Source organism: Palaemon carinicauda, chromosome 13, assembly GCF_036898095.1.
Source record: "Palaemon carinicauda isolate YSFRI2023 chromosome 13, ASM3689809v2, whole genome shotgun sequence".
Lineage (NCBI taxonomy): Eukaryota > Metazoa > Arthropoda > Malacostraca > Decapoda > Palaemonidae > Palaemon > Palaemon carinicauda.
Genome location: NC_090737.1, coordinates 28,625,572 through 28,634,744, shown reverse-complemented (window position 1 = coordinate 28,634,744; position 9,173 = coordinate 28,625,572). Strand labels below are relative to the sequence as shown.

Below are 9,173 nucleotides of genomic sequence, written 5' to 3'. Positions count from 1 at the left end.
ACATGGTATCCATCGAGAAACTACTCCCAACTAAAGCTAAACCTTTTTAATTGCGTACCTTCTAAAACTTGATCAAAGTATTGGACAAATACGAGGGAATTTTTATATACATTTTAAGTTAACTTTCTATACACTATAATCATTCCAAAAATACCATTAGCTTAAGGCGTAACCTATAGCTAAACAAGAAATAATTCTACTTTTACCTATGGAGGCATGGAATCTCAACACCAAATAATTATTCATAATGTTCAGTGGTCAATAGCATGATGTATAATTTCATAAAACATTTTAAGTCTTACGCATATTTACTCTAATGTTTGGCAATACGTTTGTACACAGACAACTGCAATTATTTAATACCCCTAAATATCCGTCAATATTTACCGCAGCGTATTCTTGATGTCATTGCTTAATTGGTATAAAATAAAACTAATCGTGTGTATCAGTCGTATTGTACACGGAGCAACGTATTTTACTAAATATCTAAAACCATGAGATTTCGTGAAAATTATTTGTGAGAATTTCCAAAAAGCCGTAAATTGTTAACACCTAAAGATTTCATGATATGAATAAACCAAACCCAGTGACCAGCAGCTACATCAAATGCCGTGCAAGCTTTGAAAATTCGAAACCATTTAACGTTCCAGTTGCTGTTGATACGATTTTTCCCACTACTATCATACAAAAATATTTGACATGACCGCATATTAAAATCTACAAAAATTATCAGGACTGGCACATTTGGAAACTTTGGGTATTTTACAAGACCGCATTATTAAAAACTACAACAATTATCAAGACATATATTTGGAAAATGTACAGTATCTTACATGACCGCATTATTTAAAACTACAACAATTATCAAGACATACATTTGGAAACTTTAAAGTTACGCTGACATCATATAATGGAGGACCAAAGTTTGTCGTATAATTTTCTCAAATTTGGGAGGAAAATTCACGAGTAATAAGTTTTAAATTTCTGTGTAAGCCAAGTCCAAAACGTTATATCCCTCTTATCATCATTTATGCTTTTAAACGACTGACTTTGTTGCAACATAAATCTTGCTATAAGCTTCTTATCTAATCTCAAGAGCTTATGACATTATGTAATAAACTATGCATATATATTTATACCAGTTTTTTTTTTTTTTTTTTTTTTTTTTTTTTATAAATTCCTACATTGATACGTTGTAACAGTGCTAGAAGAAATTTAGGCACGCCCCACAAAAAGTACTCAAATACAAGATATTTATATCAACCACCTCAATATAATTCAAAACGATATCCCATTTCATAAATATTCCCACCAGCACCAGTGAATTCTAATAAACGTTTCAATTTTTTCTTAAGATTCGAAAACGAAACATTAATCCTTAATAACAAATCCACAATTTGGAAATGCTTCAAGACAGATTCCTATCAAATGGAATTTTAAAAAACTACTTTAGAATTGTATATTTCGGACTCAAGCAAACCCCAAGAATAAGAAATTGTTTACCGATAACTTCAAATCAATTTATTCTGGTTAATTTATTCAAAATGTGATGAAATTAATAGTAATAATCACGCCAATAATTTAAGGGTATAATTAAAACCTACAAGAAAGTTGCTGTAATATCAAAATTATGAGCGAGAGATAATTTAGATTCAACACTGGTTACGTCTAACTCGATAAACCTGTGGTGCTATGAGATTTCAGATAATCATCAAATAAACGGAATAATTAATCCTTACATTAATGAATGCTCATAAATACTTAATAGTACCATAATAAAAACTTATCTTCCCCGACTGTCAAAATTTCTCGTTGCACAAATAGATTTACTCTTACTATAGTCTGCCATTTTAGACCCCACGCATTTTACTAGACGTGTGAAACTACTGCAATGACCAAACACGAGTTTAAACAATAAGAAAAGTAAAAAAGTTACACAAGAACACCCGTTTCATGGACAGGGATATAGTTTAGTCGGTTAAAATTTAAAGTCTACCGCCGAGTTAAATTTTACCGTGTTTCACTTTGTCACTAAACAATTGGTTGGAATTGTACTCCAATAAGATAAATTACAACTCGAGCACCTAAAGGTGTAAAAGCATAAACCTGACATTGATAACCTCCATAATACGAGTTTTGAATAAAGATAAAAACATTAAACTGTGCAATTCCATACTAATATTGATTACAGCTTAAACTCCTATATAACACTGACATAAATGACCTCCATTAAAGGAAGTAAGACCCAATGGCAAAAATATAAAAGCTTACCAAATTCTAACCAAATTATTGGCAAAAAACATTAAAGCTTACCAAATTCTAACCAAATTATTGGCAAAAAACATTAAAGCTTACCAAATTCTAACCAAATTATTGGCAAAAAACATTAAAGCTTACCAAATTCTAACCAAATTATTGGCAAAAAAACATTAAAGCTTACCAAATTCTAACCAAATTATTGGCAAAAAACATTAAAGTTTACCAAATTCTAACCAAATTATTGATAAAAAACAAAATCTTACCAACTTCACAGCAAAATATATAAAAGCCTAACAAATTCTGGTCAAAAAATATAAAAGTTAAAGAAATGCTGGGCACAAAATATAAAAGCTTACCAAATTAAGAGTTACCACGAAAAACAGCCTTGTAATATCCACACCGTATCAGAAGCGCCACTAACTTGCTTTCCAGAAATTTTTCAAACGCCAGCTTCTGAAAAGTCAAGGACTCGAGATTGAGGAAGTGGACTGAAAAAAAAAGCATTTCAGAAATTGACTCCTTTAAAAAAACAAAACAAAGTGGCGCCATCTACATGTTAATCTTTACTGCTTTACTTTCCTACTTTTACGAATTACCAAAAAGCCTAAATTCCCAAAGTGAAACAATCATACTAGTAATATGGATATTGATAATGATACTAGCAATCTTAATAATAGTACTCATAATATTAATATTAATAATATTTTGTTCATAATGTCTTTAGTCTTTAATGAAAAAAAAAAAAATACTGCTAAAGAACATTTGGACCTTGGTACAGACGACACGATTTATTTCCAAGATTCGATTGACTTTGTAATGTAGCGTGTACGGCTACAATGAGACATGAATATAATTTCTTAAATGATATCCACATGCATGAAATTAATTGCTAAACTTCTATTATAATACAAAACACATTCTTTTCATCACTTAATGTGATAGTAAAGGAATAGAACAATTAATTGTCCTATCTAATAGATTAAAAAGATTAAACAAATCTTAAATGAAAGGAAATATTAGCCTTTTTAGATTAACGAAAGAACTCATTATTATTATTATTATCATTATTATTATTATTATTATTACTATTATTATTATTACAAACTAAGCTAAACGCTAGTTGGAAAAGCAAGATGTTATTAGCCCAAGGGCTCCAACAGGGAAAATAGCCCAGTGATCAAAGGAAATAAGGAAATAAATAAATTTCAAGAGAAGTAATGAACACTCAAAATAAAATCTTTCAAGAAAAGTAACAATATTAAAATAGATCTTCCAAATATACTGTAAGTTATGAAAAAAAAAAACAAGAAGAAGAGAAATTAGATAGAATAATGTGCCCGAGTGTACCCTCAAGTGAGAGAACTCTAACCCAAGACAGTGAAAGAAAATGGTACAGAGTCTATGGCACTACCTAAGAATAGAGAACAATGGCTTGATTTTGGAGTGCCCTCCTAGAAGACCTGCTTGCCATAGCAAAAGTGTCTCTTCTACCCTTAGCAAGAGGAAAGTAGCCACTGAACAATTACAGTGCAGTAGTTAACCCTTGAGCAAAGAAGAATTGTTTGGTAATCTCAGTGTTGTCAATTGTATAAGGACAGAGGAGAATGTGTAAAGAATAGGCCAGACTATTCGGGGTATGAGTAGGTAAAGGAAAAGGGAGCCATAACCAAAGAGAGGAATCCAATATAGTACTGCCTGACCAGTCAAAGAACCCAATAACTCTTTAGTGGTAGTATCTCAACGGGTGGCTGGTACCCTGGCCAACTCTATAAATGAATACGAATGTATCTTGTTTTATGAGAACAGCTTATCACCACTGAATCCTGAAAATAACTGAAAAATTATACATGTTCCATCTGTAACCGTAGCCTATAGATCAATGGGATTGGGAGCTAGTGCCTTCTTCCAAGGATGAAATGGACGAACGAACGAACAAACAATGGGCCCACTTCAATTTGCGAGTTCTTTTAATAACCTTCCGGCCATTTTCCTATAAATATTTGCACCAGTGACAAATAATTCTTTGACTTTTAATGTTACTTTCAAAATTCTATAGCTATAATTTAAATCTTGGTTCATTAGATAATAAAACACTATAAATAAATTCGACAAAACGTGAATATATATATATATATATATATATATATATATATATATATATATATATATATAATGTGCAACCCTACTCATAAAGTGCGATCACTGTTCAGCATAATATACAAACATTTACACAAACTACAAAAAAAAAAGGAGAGAAAAAAAACATAAACAAATAACATGAGCTTGTACGTGAGAAGTTTTTCATAGTAAAAAAATTATGAGACAAGTCATTTAAACAAAAGACTTCAAGAACCATCACTTTTAGCGAACCTTTGCAAAATTGCAAGAGCCCGGGCTTGGCTACAAGGGCTAGGCAATCTACAACTATAACAGTAAGGGGCATTTTCTGTTTAGTTTTCAGCTACCGAGAGAAAATTTATAATAATAATCTGCATCTCAATAAAAAAGACTACATTATTCTAATGCACCACAACTTTAAAGAATATGATACAAGCCAATTAGCAACTTTTGTTAGAAAATTATATGTAAGAGCATAATCATTTACTTTTAGGGGGCAAAGTTTGTTTAAAATATACACTATACGTAAGTAGGGAAAATCACACTACGACTGGAATAATTGTTTTCCAAATAATGTTCAAATATGTCTAATTCAGAGTTAAAATTCCACTATTATGTGAAATCATCGATTTTGTCATATGGTACGATGTTTGAAGCAAATATTTTACAAATATCAATGTAGACATCCAGTTTATAACCACAATAAAAAGCAAAGTAATTTTCTCTCGTGTGATTGGTAGTAACAGACCAAGTCAAAAGTCAATATATTGTAGTGTATTAAATGTGTACATATGATGCAGATGCAATATATGAACTATTTATTTAATAGTGCAGTTGTATTATTATTAAAACAAAGCATTTTCATAATTTAAGAAAATGGGAAATTTCAGACATTTGAAGGGAAAAAAACGTGGATAGAACGTCTTCATGGATACCTAATATATGACATTAACACCTTCTATTATTATTATTATTATTATTATCATCATCATCATCATCATCATCATCATCATCATCATCATCATCATCATCATCATCATCATCATTATTATTATTATTATTATTATTATTATTATTATTATTATTATTATTATTAATCACAGTAGCTGCCGATTGGTAGCAGATTACGAAGTTAAGTTTTCGGTTATATTGTAGTTTATTACAGGGTAATGTAACCTAGGGAAAAAATACATTTTTGCCGCTGGCTGGGAATTATGGTGCATTATTCCTTTGTAGTAGACGTTTACTTTTCTTGAGCTTGTTGTGTCTTGCCATTCTGTCCCATATCAGGTATCGAAGCTTTCTAGATTTCTAGATTGACCTGTCTGTTAGGATATCCGTTGTTCAGAGATGAGAATATTGAGATGGATGTGTGTGGTGACAAGAAGAGATAAAATACGGAATGAGGTAAATAGGGGTACCACAGGAGTTAGAAAACTATCAGATAAGGTCCAAGAAAGTAGACTGAGGTGGTATGGTCATGCCATGAGAAGAGATGAACAGTATATTGGGAGGAGAGTGATGGAAATTGAGGTACAGGGAACGAGAAGGAGAGGGAGACCAAAGCGAAGGTGGATGGACTGTATCAAGGATGACCTTCGATCAAAGGGATTAATCGGTGATGAAGTGTGGGAAAGAGGTAGATGGAGAATGCTGGCCAGAAACATCGACCCCACATAAAGGTGGGAAAACTGCATACAAAGAAGAAGAAGAAGAAGAAGAAGAAGAAGAAGAGGATAAGGATGTGTTCCACTGTCCAGTTCCTCGTGGGTAGCCTTCCTCACAAAGGCCTTGATGGTGAAGGCCTCATATCTGGTGTGGCATTCAGTCACCGTTGAAACAAACTCTGAGGTTCGTGGGTTTAGTGTAGACGGAAGTGTGAAACTCAGTTTCGGTAGTTTTAACCAGGATATACAGGAAGGGGAGTCTATTGTGGCTGTGCTCCAGCATAAAATGAATGAGCTGCACTCTTCAAAGGAGTGATGGAATTCCCCATTTCCAGGGTGGAAGGGGACTTACCGAAGGTGTCATCGATATATCTCCAGTATGCTTTAGGTCGTGGTATACGTGAGAAAACTCGTTCTTCTACTGCTCCCATGTAGAAGTTCGTGAAAGGAATATACGTACTTTACTTACTTTACTTTGATGGCTGCTTTCCCGGTCCCATACAGCAGGGGAACCCCACTCTCTACAGGACCTCCACTGTCGTTTAACGTTTCATGTCTCGTATTCTTCATTCACTGCTAAATCGTCTCTGTCAAAAGACTCTTGAAATAAGAAAGTTTCCTCTTGAAAGCCTTAATGTCTTCAATCATTCGAATGTTTCGTGGGAGCTTATTTTTTAGTCTCGGGGCCGCATATTTAAAGGCTCTAGAGCCTAAAGTAGACATATATCTAGGTTCCAACAGTTTGAAGCCATCTGTAACTATTCTCGTGTCGACACGATTTGTTGGCTGCGTAATATGTAGCAATTCTCTCAAGTATTGTGGGCGCCCAGTTCTGATAACTTGTTGGGTTATTGCACATATTTTAAATTCAATTCTCGCTTTAATCGGCAGCCAGTGTAAATCGATTAGTATAGGGGTGATCCTTTCTCTAGGTGGGATACCTTTTATCAGTCTTGTTCCTCTGTTTATTATGTTTTGTAATTTCTTAAGTTGCACTTTTGTTAAATTGTAATAGATAGAGTTGCAGTAGTCAATCCTGGTAATAACACAGTTTATCACAAGTTTCTTTACAGAATTTTCGTCCAGGTACTTTTTTATAAACGCAATATTTCTTAGATGATAACCAGCACTTTTTATTACACTATTTATTTGGGCATTTAGAGACGGTTACAGTCAAGAAATACACCTAGATCTCGAACTTTACTAGATATTGGCACCGAGTCATTATTTATGTTCATTTGAATATCACCTAAGTTTCTAACGGTGTTTCTCTTGCCCACCACCATGAATTCAGTTGTGTTCTCATTTAATTTTAGTTGTTTAAATGTCATCCATTCTCTAACGTATGACCTCGCGCTCGGTGGGCGACGAGGCTGGCCATATTCGTACAGATCTGCAGGAGAACGGGGGACATCTCCCCCAGCATTGAGGTTTGGTGTACCTGGGTCCCTATAGAATCAGTCCATCATGAAGTTAATGTTCTCGTCGACAAGGACGTTGGTAAACATGGATTCAATGTCCAGGAAAGTGATAACACTGTTGATCGAGGAGCCTCAGATGGTGGTGAGAAAGTCAGCAGAGGACAGCATGCTACACTAAGCCAATGAACCTCTTATTTTGTCTCAATGGTGACAGTGAATGTCCAACCAGATATAAGGACTCCACTATCAAGGCCTTCGTGAAGAGGGTTAACTCTCATTGCTCTTCCTAGAAGGTTACCCATGAGGAACAAGACCGTGTAACACAGGTTATTGTAAACAACAGGTATCCTAACAGACAGGTTAATCGAAAAATCAAGAAAGCTCTTGGCACCTGGTATGAGATGGAACAGAAAGGCATGACCACATTAATATCAGATACACTATTATTCATTCTATCACTTAAAACCAAGTCCAACGTAAGCCCAGTCAAAGTTGTTGCACAATCAACGTTATTGACCAATAGATATGATTCTAATAGCTCACTAAAAGCTAAAACATCATGATTTGATGCGTCATCCACCGAAAGATTGAAATCTCCCACAGATAAATAATTTCGTTGTTGCCATGTCAATCATCTCAATGAATAGATATTGTTTTTATTTGTGTGTGCAAAGTTTATTTCCTCTCAAAACGTATTTCACCAGTTTTTTTTTTTTTTCATCATCTTGAGATTAGAAAAACCTTTGAGAACGAAAAGCCCAACTCCCTGCCCTAACTCGTCCTTTCTCGGAATATAAAAGAAAGCATGTGTATTGGAGAGAATTTTAGCTATCTTAGCCTTGTCGAAGTCACTTAGCCATGTTTCAGATATCGCAAATATGTCGACACATTTCTCCTTTATCAAGACAATTCAGATGAATTGTCTTATTACAAACATATTGAATAATCCTTAGTATCCTGATCTGTATTTTCCGCTAGTCTCTTCTATTCCGAATCTAAAGCTTTGCAATTTCTTGAATTCGCTAGATGATCATTGATTTTTTCAACCTGGTGCAATTTATACATTTTACAACTTGTGAGCTACATTCCTTGATGTCATGATTTCCTGCATATTTCCCACACACTTTTTCATCAGTCGTAAACTTACAGTATTTTACAAAATGTCCATACCTTTAAAAATGAAAGCAGGTGGCCACGTGATATCTATCACGTATGTTATACGTGCCCCATCGTAACATAGTTTTGTTGCCATCATCGTGAATATCCCAACGAACTTCAGGATCACACTTCAGCATGAAAGGGGTAGTCCCACCTGCTTGCACCTTTTTTGAATAACAGGCTTATCTTCTCAACATTCTGAATCCTACCCAAACAACGACCCATCACTGAATACATTGCATATCATTATTTTAGGTTTTAGTTTTCTAATTTCTCTCATTTCGGTATCAGCAATCTTATTTACTCATTTACTAATAAAATGGGAATGCTTAAAGGCGCAGTACAGATAAGAAAAATCGGGTCTAGGCATAACAGTACTTGTATACACACTGCAGAATAGAGGCCTCAAACATGTCCTTCCATTCCCGTCTGTTTATGGCCTTTTTATGCCAGTCTTCACCCGTAAAATTTCTTAGTTAGTCAATCCATCGTCTTTTCTTCAGTCATCAGCAAAATTTTCTACATTTCCATTTGAAATTGTCCACGTACT

At 34.1% G+C, this 9,173-nt stretch overlaps 1 long non-coding RNA gene across 1 annotated transcript in view; it reads right to left on the bottom strand.

Annotated features, from left to right (window-relative positions):
• Positions 1-2,615: 2,615 nt before the first annotated feature.
• Positions 2,616-9,173, bottom strand: part of LOC137651917 (uncharacterized) — a 91,643-nt gene continuing 85,085 nt past the window's right edge. Inside the window, exon 3 of the long non-coding RNA XR_011046131.1 lies at positions 2,616-2,747. This is a non-coding gene — a long non-coding RNA (uncharacterized lncRNA). The remainder of the gene's footprint in view (positions 2,748-9,173) is intronic.